We start from the raw sequence: 12,475 nt of genomic DNA on the forward strand, positions 1-12,475 counted from the left end.
CAGACCACTGTGTGTGTGATAATGTAACACATTTCGTTTAACACGCTGTATGTGACAAAGTATAACATTTTGTTTAGACCACTGTGTGTGTGACAAAGTATCACATTTTTTGACCACCGTGTGTGTGACAAAGTATCACATTTTGTTTAGACCACTGTGTGTGTGACAAAGTATCACATTTTGTTCATACCACTGAGTGTGTAATAAAGTATCACATTTTCTTTAGACCACTGTTTGTGTTACAAAGTATCACATTTTGTTTAGACAACTGTGTGTGACAAAGTATCACATTTTGTTTAGACCTATGTGTGAGTGACAAAGTATCACATTTTGTTCAGACCACTGTGTGTGACAAAGTATCACATTTTGTTTACACCACTGTGTGTGCGACAAAGTATCACATTTTGTTCAGACCACTGTGTGTGTGACAAAGTATCACATTTTATTTTGACCACTGTGTGTGTGACAAAGTATCACATTTTGTTTAGACCACTGTGTGGTGACAAAGTATCTCATTTTGTTTAGACCACTGTGTGTGTGACAAAGTATCACATTTTGTTTAGACCACTGTGTGTGTGACAAAGTATCTCATTTTGTTTAGACCACTGTGTGTGTGACAAAGTATCACATTTTGTTTAGACCACTGTGTGTGTTACAAAGTATCACATTTTGTTTAGACCACTGTGTGTGTGACAATGTATCACATTTTGTTCAGACCACTGTGTGTGTGACAAAGTATCACATTTTGTTCAGACCACTGTGTGTGTGATAAAGTATCACATTTTGTTTAGACCACTGTGTGTGTTACAAAGTATAACATTTTGTTTAGAGCACTGTGTGTGTGACAAAGTATCACATTTTGTTTAGCACACTGTGTGTGTTACAAAGTATCACATTTTTTTAGGCCACTGTGTGTGTGAGAAAGTATCACATTTTGTTTAGCACACTGTGTGCGTGACAAAGTATAACATTTTGTTTAGACCACTGTGTGTGTGACAAAGTATGACATTTTTTAGACCACTGTGTGTGTGACAAAGTATCACATTTTGTTTAGACCACTGTGTGTGACAAAGTATCACATTTTGTTTAGACCACTGTGTGTGTGACAAAGTATCACATTTTGTTTAGACCAATGTGTGTGTGACAAAGTATCACATTTTGTTTAGCACACTGTGTGTGTTACAAAGTATCACATTTTGTTTAGACCACTGAGTGTGACAAAGTATCTCATTTTGTTTAGACCGCTGTGTGTGTTACAAAGTATCACATTTTGTTTAGACCACTGTGTGTGACAAAGTATCACATTTGTTCAGACCACTGTGTGTGTTACAAAGTATCACATTTTTTAGACCACTGTGTGTCTGACAAAGAATCACATTTTGTTTAGACAACTGTGTGTGACAAAGTATCACATTTTGTTTAGACCACTGTGTGTGTGACAAAGTATCACATTTTGTTTAGACCAATGTGTGTGACAAAGTATCACATTTTGTTTAGCACACTGTGTGTGTTACAAAGTATCACATTTTGTTTAGACCACTGAGTGTGACAAAGTATCTCATTTTGTTTAGACCGCTGTGTGTGTTACAAAGTATCACATTTTGTTTAGACCACTGTGTGTGACAAAGTATCACATTTTGTTTCTACCACTGTGTGTGTGACAAAGTATCACATTTTGTTTAGACCACTGTGTGGTGACAAAGTATCTCATTTTGTTTAGACCACTGTGTGTGTGACAAAGTATCACATTTTGTTTAGACCACTGTGTGTGACAAAGTATCTCATTTTGTTTAGACCACTGTGTGTGTGACAAAGTATCACATTTTGTTTAGACCACTGTGTGTGTGACAAAATATCACATTTTGTTTAGACCACTGTGTGTGTGACAAAGTATCACATTTTGTTTAGACCACTGTGTGTGTGACAAAGTATCACATTATGTTTAGGCCACTGTGTGTGTTACAAAGTATCACATTTTGTTTAGACCACTGTGTGTGTGACAAATATCATATTTTGTTTAAACCACTGTGTGTGTGACAAAGTATCACATTTTGTTTAGACCACTGTGTGTGTGTGACAAAGTATCACATTTTGTTTAGCACACTGTGAGTGTGACAAAATATCACATTTTTTTAGACCACTGTGTGTGTTACAAAGTATCACATTTTGTTTAGACCACTGTGTGTGTGACAAAGTATCACATTTTGTTCAGACCACTGTGTGTGTGACAAAGTATCACATTTTGTTCAGAACACTGTGTGTGTGATAAAGTATCACATTTTGTTTAGACCACTGTGTGTGTTACAAAGTATAACATTTTGTTTAGACCACTTTGTGTGTGACAACGTATCACATTTTGTTTAGACCACTGTGTGTGTGACAAAGTATCTCATTTTGTTTAGACCACTGTATGTGACAAAGTATCACATTTTGTTTAGAACACTGTATGTGTGACAAAGTATCACATTTTGTTTAGACCACTGTGTGTGTGACAAAGTATCACATTTTGTTTAGACCACTATGTGTGTGACAAAGTATCTCATTTTGTTTAGACCACTGTGTGTGTTAAAAAAGTATCACATTTTGTTTAGATCACTGTATGTGTGACAAAGTATCACATTTTGTTTAGATCACTGTATGTGTCAAAGTATCACATTTTGTTTAGACCACTGTGTGAGTGACAAAGTATCACATTTTGTTTAGACCACTGTGTGTGTGACAAAGTATCACATTTTGTTTAGGCCACTGTGTGTGTTACAAAGTATCACATTTTGTTTAGATCACTGTATGTGTGATAAAGTATCACATTTTGTTCAGACCACTGTGTATGTGACAAAGTATCACATTTTGTTTAGACCACTGTGTGTGTGACAAAGTATCACATTTTGTTTAGACCACTGTGTGTTACAAAGTATCACATTTTGTTTAGCACACTGTGTGTATGACAAAGTATCACATTTTGTTTAGACCACTGTGTGTGTGACAAAGTATCACATTTTGTTCAGACCACTGTGTATGTGACAAAGTATCACATTTTGTTTTGACCACTGTGTGTATGACAAAGTATCACATTTTGTTTAGACCACTGTGTGTGTGACAAAGTATCACATTTTGTTCAGACCACTGTGTGTGTGACAAAGTATCACATTTTGTTCAGACCACTGTGTGTGATAAAGTATCACATTTTGTTTAGACCACTGTGTGTGTTACAAAGTATCACATTTTGTTTAGAGCACTGTGTGTGACAAAGTATCACATTTTGTTTAGCACACTGTGTGTGTGATAAAGTATCACTTTTTGTTTAGACCACTGTGTGTGTGGCAAAGTGTCACATTTTGTTTAGACCACTGTGTGTGTGATAAAGTATCACATTTTGTTTAGACCACTGTGTGTGACAAAGTATCACATTTTGTTTAGACCACTGTGTGTGTGATAAAGTATCATATTTCGTTTAGCACACTGTGTGTGTGACAAAGTATCACATTTTGTTTAGACCACTGTGTGTGTGACAAAGTATCACATTTTGTTTAGACCACTGTGTGTGTGACAAAGTATCACATTTTGTTCAGACCACTGTGTGTGTGATAATGTAACACATTTCGTTTAACACGCTGTATGTGACAAAGTATCACATTTTGTTTAGACCACTGTGTGTGTTACAAAGTATCACATTTTGTTTAGACCACTGTGTGTGTGACAATGTATCACATTTTGTTTAGACCACTGTGTGTGTGACAAAGTATCACATTTTGTTCAGACCACTGTGTGTGTGATAAAGTATCACATTTTGTTTAGACCACTGTTTGTGTTACAAAGTATCACATTTTGTTTAGACAACTGTGTGTGACAAAGTATCACATTTTGTTTAGACCTATGTGTGAGTGACAAAGTATCACATTTTGTTCAGACCACTGTGCGTGACAAAGTATCACATTTTGTTTAGACCACTGTGTGTGACAAAGTATCACATTTTGTTTCTACCACTGTGTGTGTGACAAAGTATCACATTTTGTTTAGACCACTGTGTGGTGACAAAGTATCTCATTTTGTTTAGACCACTGTGTGTGTGACAAAGTATCACATTTTGTTTAGACCACTGTGTGTGACAAAGTATCTCATTTTGTTTAGACCACTGTGTGTGTGACAAAGTATCACATTTTGTTTAGACCACTGTGTGTGTGACAAAATATCACATTTTGTTTAGACCACTGTGTGTGTGACAAAGTATCACATTTTGTTTAGACCACTGTGTGTGTGACAAAGTATCACATTATGTTTAGGCCACTGTGTGTGTTACAAAGTATCACATTTTGTTTAGACCACTGTGTGTGTGACAAATATCATATTTTGTTTAAACCACTGTGTGTGTGACAAAGTATCACATTTTGTTTAGACCACTGTGTGTGTGTGACAAAGTATCACATTTTGTTTAGCACACTGTGAGTGTGACAAAATATCACATTTTGTTTAGACCACTGTGTGTGTTACAAAGTATCACATTTTGTTTAGACCACTGTGTGTGTGACAAAGTATCACATTTTGTTCAGACCACTGTGTGTGTGACAAAGTATCACATTTTGTTCAGAACACTGTGTGTGTGATAAAGTATCACATTTTGTTTAGACCACTGTGTGTGTTACAAAGTATAACATTTTGTTTAGACCACTTTGTGTGTGACAACGTATCACATTTTGTTTAGACCACTGTGTGTGTGACAAAGTATCTCATTTTGTTTAGACCACTGTATGTGACAAAGTATCACATTTTGTTTAGAACACTGTATGTGTGACAAAGTATCACATTTTGTTTAGACCACTGTGTGTGTGACAAAGTATCACATTTTGTTTAGACCACTATGTGTGTGACAAAGTATCTCATTTTGTTTAGACCACTGTGTGTGTTAAAAAAGTATCACATTTTGTTTAGATCACTGTATGTGTGACAAAGTATCACATTTTGTTTAGATCACTGTATGTGTCAAAGGATCACATTTTGTTTAGACCACTGTGTGAGTGACAAAGTATCACATTTTGTTTAGACCACTGTGTGTGTGACAAAGTATCACATTTTGTTTAGGCCACTGTGTGTGTTACAAAGTATCACATTTTGTTTAGATCACTGTATGTGTGATAAAGTATCACATTTTGTTCAGACCACTGTGTATGTGACAAAGTATCACATTTTGTTTAGACCACTGTGTGTGTGACAAAGTATCACATTTTGTTTAGACCACTGTGTGTTACAAAGTATCACATTTTGTTTAGCACACTGTGTGTATGACAAAGTATCACATTTTGTTTAGACCACTGTGTGTGTGACAAAGTATCACATTTTGTTCAGACCACTGTGTATGTGACAAAGTATCACATTTTGTTTAGACCACTGTGTGGTGACAAAGTATCTCATTTTGTTTAGACCACTGTGTGTGTGACAAAGTATCACATTTTGTTTAGACCACTGTGTGTGACAAAGTATCTCATTTTGTTTAGACCACTGTGTGTGTGACAAAGTATCACATTTTGTTTAGACCACTGTGTGTGTGACAAAATATCACATTTTGTTTAGACCACTGTGTGTGTGACAAAGTATCACATTTTGTTTAGACCACTGTGTGTGTGACAAAGTATCACATTATGTTTAGGCCACTGTGTGTGTTACAAAGTATCACATTTTGTTTAGACCACTGTGTGTGTGACAAATATCATATTTTGTTTAAACCACTGTGTGTGTGACAAAGTATCACATTTTGTTTAGACCACTGTGTGTGTGTGACAAAGTATCACATTTTGTTTAGCACACTGTGAGTGTGACAAAATATCACATTTTTTTAGACCACTGTGTGTGTTACAAAGTATCACATTTTGTTTAGACCACTGTGTGTGTGACAAAGTATCACATTTTGTTCAGACCACTGTGTGTGTGACAAAGTATCACATTTTGTTCAGAACACTGTGTGTGTGATAAAGTATCACATTTTGTTTAGACCACTGTGTGTGTTACAAAGTATAACATTTTGTTTAGACCACTTTGTGTGTGACAACGTATCACATTTTGTTTAGACCACTGTGTGTGTGACAAAGTATCTCATTTTGTTTAGACCACTGTATGTGACAAAGTATCACATTTTGTTTAGAACACTGTATGTGTGACAAAGTATCACATTTTGTTTAGACCACTGTGTGTGTGACAAAGTATCACATTTTGTTTAGACCACTATGTGTGTGACAAAGTATCTCATTTTGTTTAGACCACTGTGTGTGTTAAAAAAGTATCACATTTTGTTTAGATCACTGTATGTGTGACAAAGTATCACATTTTGTTTAGATCACTGTATGTGTCAAAGTATCACATTTTGTTTAGACCACTGTGTGAGTGACAAAGTATCACATTTTGTTTAGACCACTGTGTGTGTGACAAAGTATCACATTTTGTTTAGGCCACTGTGTGTGTTACAAAGTATCACATTTTGTTTAGATCACTGTATGTGTGATAAAGTATCACATTTTGTTCAGACCACTGTGTATGTGACAAAGTATCACATTTTGTTTAGACCACTGTGTGTGTGACAAAGTATCACATTTTGTTTAGACCACTGTGTGTTACAAAGTATCACATTTTGTTTAGCACACTGTGTGTATGACAAAGTATCACATTTTGTTTAGACCACTGTGTGTGTGACAAAGTATCACATTTTGTTCAGACCACTGTGTATGTGACAAAGTATCACATTTTGTTTTGACCACTGTGTGTATGACAAAGTATCACATTTTGTTTAGACCACTGTGTGTGTGACAAAGTATCACATTTTGTTCAGACCACTGTGTGTGTGACAAAGTATCACATTTTGTTCAGACCACTGTGTGTGATAAAGTATCACATTTTGTTTAGACCACTGTGTGTGTTACAAAGTATCACATTTTGTTTAGAGCACTGTGTGTGACAAAGTATCACATTTTGTTTAGCACACTGTGTGTGTGATAAAGTATCACTTTTTGTTTAGACCACTGTGTGTGTGGCAAAGTGTCACATTTTGTTTAGACCACTGTGTGTGTGATAAAGTATCACATTTTGTTTAGACCACTGTGTGTGACAAAGTATCACATTTTGTTTAGACCACTGTGTGTGTGATAAAGTATCATATTTCGTTTAGCACACTGTGTGTGTGACAAAGTATCACATTTTGTTTAGACCACTGTGTGTGTGACAAAGTATCACATTTTGTTTAGACCACTGTGTGTGTGACAAAGTATCACATTTTGTTCAGACCACTGTGTGTGTGATAATGTAACACATTTCGTTTAACACGCTGTATGTGACAAAGTATCACATTTTGTTTAGACCACTGTGTGTGTTACAAAGTATCACATTTTGTTTAGACCACTGTGTGTGTGACAAAGTATCACATTTTGTTTAGACCACTGTGTGTGTGACAAAGTATCACATTTTGTTCAGACCACTGTGTGTGTGATAAAGTATCACATTTTGTTTAGACCACTGTTTGTGTTACAAAGTATCACATTTTGTTTAGACAACTGTGTGTGACAAAGTATCACATTTTGTTTAGACCTATGTGTGAGTGACAAAGTATCACATTTTGTTCAGACCACTGTGCGTGACAAAGTATCACATTTTGTTTAGACCACTGTGTGTGACAAAGTATCACATTTTGTTTCTACCACTGTGTGTGTGACAAAGTATCACATTTTGTTTAGACCACTGTGTGGTGACAAAGTATCTCATTTTGTTTAGACCACTGTGTGTGTGACAAAGTATCACATTTTGTTTAGACCACTGTGTGTGACAAAGTATCTCATTTTGTTTAGACCACTGTGTGTGTGACAAAGTATCACATTTTGTTTAGACCACTGTGTGTGTGACAAAATATCACATTTTGTTTAGACCACTGTGTGTGTGACAAAGTATCACATTTTGTTTAGACCACTGTGTGTGTGACAAAGTATCACATTATGTTTAGGCCACTGTGTGTGTTACAAAGTATCACATTTTGTTTAGACCACTGTGTGTGTGACAAATATCATATTTTGTTTAAACCACTGTGTGTGTGACAAAGTATCACATTTTGTTTAGACCACTGTGTGTGTGTGACAAAGTATCACATTTTGTTTAGCACACTGTGAGTGTGACAAAATATCACATTTTGTTTAGACCACTGTGTGTGTTACAAAGTATCACATTTTGTTTAGACCACTGTGTGTGTGACAAATTATCACATTTTGTTCAGACCACTGTGTGTGTGACAAAGTATCACATTTTGTTCAGAACACTGTGTGTGTGATAAAGTATCACATTTTGTTTAGACCACTGTGTGTGTTACAAAGTATAACATTTTGTTTAGACCACTTTGTGTGTGACAACGTATCACATTTTGTTTAGACCACTGTGTGTGTGACAAAGTATCTCATTTTGTTTAGACCACTGTATGTGACAAAGTATCACATTTTGTTTAGAACACTGTATGTGTGACAAAGTATCACATTTTGTTTAGACCACTGTGTGTGTGACAAAGTATCACATTTTGTTTAGACCACTATGTGTGTGACAAAGTATCTCATTTTGTTTAGACCACTGTGTGTGTTAAAAAAGTATCACATTTTGTTTAGATCACTGTATGTGTGACAAAGTATCACATTTTGTTTAGATCACTGTATGTGTCAAAGTATCACATTTTGTTTAGACCACTGTGTGAGTGACAAAGTATCACATTTTGTTTAGACCACTGTGTGTGTGACAAAGTATCACATTTTGTTTAGGCCACTGTGTGTGTTACAAAGTATCACATTTTGTTTAGATCACTGTATGTGTGATAAAGTATCACATTTTGTTCAGACCACTGTGTATGTGACAAAGTATCACATTTTGTTTAGACCACTGTGTGTGTGACAAAGTATCACATTTTGTTTAGACCACTGTGTGTTACAAAGTATCACATTTTGTTTAGCACACTGTGTGTATGACAAAGTATCACATTTTGTTTAGACCACTGTGTGTGTGACAAAGTATCACATTTTGTTCAGACCACTGTGTATGTGACAAAGTATCACATTTTGTTTTGACCACTGTGTGTATGACAAAGTATCACATTTTGTTTAGACCACTGTGTGTGTGACAAAGTATCACATTTTGTTCAGACCACTGTGTGTGTGACAAAGTATCACATTTTGTTCAGACCACTGTGTGTGATAAAGTATCACATTTTGTTTAGACCACTGTGTGTGTTACAAAGTATCACATTTTGTTTAGAGCACTGTGTGTGACAAAGTATCACATTTTGTTTAGCACACTGTGTGTGTGATAAAGTATCACTTTTTGTTTAGACCACTGTGTGTGTGGCAAAGTGTCACATTTTGTTTAGACCACTGTGTGTGTGATAAAGTATCACATTTTGTTTAGACCACTGTGTGTGACAAAGTATCACATTTTGTTTAGACCACTGTGTGTGTGATAAAGTATCATATTTCGTTTAGCACACTGTGTGTGTGACAAAGTATCACATTTTGTTTAGACCACTGTGTGTGTGACAAAGTATCACATTTTGTTTAGACCACTGTGTGTGTGACAAAGTATCACATTTTGTTCAGACCACTGTGTGTGTGATAATGTAACACATTTCGTTTAACACGCTGTATGTGACAAAGTATCACATTTTGTTTAGACCACTGTGTGTGTTACAAAGTATCACATTTTGTTTAGACCACTGTGTGTGTGACAAAGTATCACATTTTGTTTAGACCACTGTGTGTGTGACAAAGTATCACATTTTGTTCAGACCACTGTGTGTGTGATAAAGTATCACATTTTGTTTAGACCACTGTTTGTGTTACAAAGTATCACATTTTGTTTAGACAACTGTGTGTGACAAAGTATCACATTTTGTTTAGACCTATGTGTGAGTGACAAAGTATCACATTTTGTTCAGACCACTGTGTGTGACAAAGTATCACATTTTGTTTAGACCACTGTGTGTGTGACAAAGTATCACATTTTGTTTAGGCCACTGTGTGTGTTACAAAGTATCACATTTTGTTTAGATCACTGTATGTGTGATAAAGTATCACATTTTGTTCAGACCACTGTGTATGTGACAAAGTATCACATTTTGTTTAGACCACTGTGTGTGTGACAAAGTATCACATTTTGTTTAGACCACTGTGTGTTACAAAGTATCACATTTTGTTTAGCACACTGTGTGTATGACAAAGTATCACATTTTGTTTAGACCACTGTGTGTGTGACAAAGTATCACATTTTGTTCAGACCATAGTGTATGTGACAAAGTATCACATTTTGTTTTGACCACTGTGTGTATGACAAAGTATCACATTTTGTTTAGACCACTGTGTGTGTGACAAAGTATCACATTTTGTTCAGACCACTGTGTGTGTGACAAAGTATCACATTTTGTTCAGACCACTGTGTGTGTGATAAAGTATCACATTTTGTTTAGACCACTGTGTGTGTTACAAAGTATCACATTTTGTTTAGAGCACTGTGTGTGACAAAGTATCACATTTTGTTTAGCACACTGTGTGTGTGATAAAGTATCACTTTTTGTTTAGACCACTGTGTGTGTGGCAAAGTGTCACATTTTGTTTAGACCACTGTGTGTGTGATAAAGTATCACATTTTGTTTAGACCACTGTGTGTGACAAAGTATCACATTTTGTTTAGACCACTGTGTGTGTGATAAAGTATCACATTTCGTTTAGCACACTGTGTGTGTGACAAAGTATCACATTTTGTTTAGACCACTGTGTGTGTGACAAAGTATCACATTTTGTTTAGACCACTGTGTGTGTGACAAAGTATCACATTTTGTTCAGACCACTGTGTGTGTGATAATGTAACACATTTCGTTTAACACGCTGTATGTGACAAAGTATAACATTTTGTTTAGACCACTGTGTGTGTGACAAAGTATCACATTTTTTGACCACCGTGTGTGTGACAAAGTATCACATTTTGTTTAGACCACTGTGTGTGTGACAAAGTATCACATTTTGTTCAGACCACTGTGTGTGTGATAAAGTATCACATTTTGTTTAGACCACTGTTTGTGTTACAAAGTATCACATTTTGTTTAGACAACTGTGTGTGACAAAGTATCACATTTTGTTTAGACCTATGTGTGAGTGACAAAGTATCACATTTTGTTCAGACCACTGTGTGTGACAAAGTATCACATTTTGTTTAGACCACTGTGTGTGTGACAAAGTATCACATTTTGTTTAGGCCACTGTGTGTGTTACAAAGTATCACATTTTGTTTAGATCACTGTATGTGTGATAAAGTATCACATTTTGTTCAGACCACTGTGTATGTGACAAAGTATCACATTTTGTTTAGACCACTGTGTGTGTGACAAAGTATCACATTTTGTTTAGACCACTGTGTGTTACAAAGTATCACATTTTGTTTAGCACACTGTGTGTATGACAAAGTATCACATTTTGTTTAGACCACTGTGTGTGTGACAAAGTATCACATTTTGTTCAGACCATAGTGTATGTGACAAAGTATCACATTTTGTTTTGACCACTGTGTGTATGACAAAGTATCACATTTTGTTTAGACCACTGTGTGTGTGACAAAGTATCACATTTTGTTCAGACCACTGTGTGTGTGACAAAGTATCACATTTTGTTCAGACCACTGTGTGTGTGATAAAGTATCACATTTTGTTTAGACCACTGTGTGTGTTACAAAGTATCACATTTTGTTTAGAGCACTGTGTGTGACAAAGTATCACATTTTGTTTAGCACACTGTGTGTGTGATAAAGTATCACTTTTTGTTTAGACCACTGTGTGTGTGGCAAAGTGTCACATTTTGTTTAGACCACTGTGTGTGTGATAAAGTATCACATTTTGTGACAAAGTATCACATTTTGTTTAGACCACTGTGTGTGTGATAAAGTATCACATTTCGTTTAGCACACTGTGTGTGTGACAAAGTATCACATTTTGTTTAGACCACTGTGTGTGTGACAAAGTATCACATTTTGTTTAGACCACTGTGTGTGTGACAAAGTATCACATTTTGTTCAGACCACTGTGTGTGTGATAATGTAACACATTTCGTTTAACACGCTGTATGTGACAAAGTATAACATTTTGTTTAGACCACTGTGTGTGTGACAAAGTATCACATTTTTTGACCACCGTGTGTGTGACAAAGTATCACATTTTGTTTAGACCACTGTGTGTGTGACAAAGTATCACATTTTGTTCATACCACTGAGTGTGTAATAAAGTATCACATTTTCTTTAGACCACTGTTTGTGTTACAAAGTATCACATTTTGTTTAGACAACTGTGTGTGACAAAGTATCACATTTTGTTTAGACCTATGTGTGAGTGACAAAGTATCACATTTTGTTCAGACCACTGTGTGTGACAAAGTATCACATTTTGTTTACACCACTGTGTGTGCGACAAAGTATCACATTTTGTTCAGAC

This window comes from Saccoglossus kowalevskii, chromosome 8, assembly GCF_978046115.1.
Source record: "Saccoglossus kowalevskii chromosome 8, keSacKowa6.1, whole genome shotgun sequence".
NCBI lineage: Eukaryota > Metazoa > Hemichordata > Enteropneusta > Harrimaniidae > Saccoglossus > Saccoglossus kowalevskii.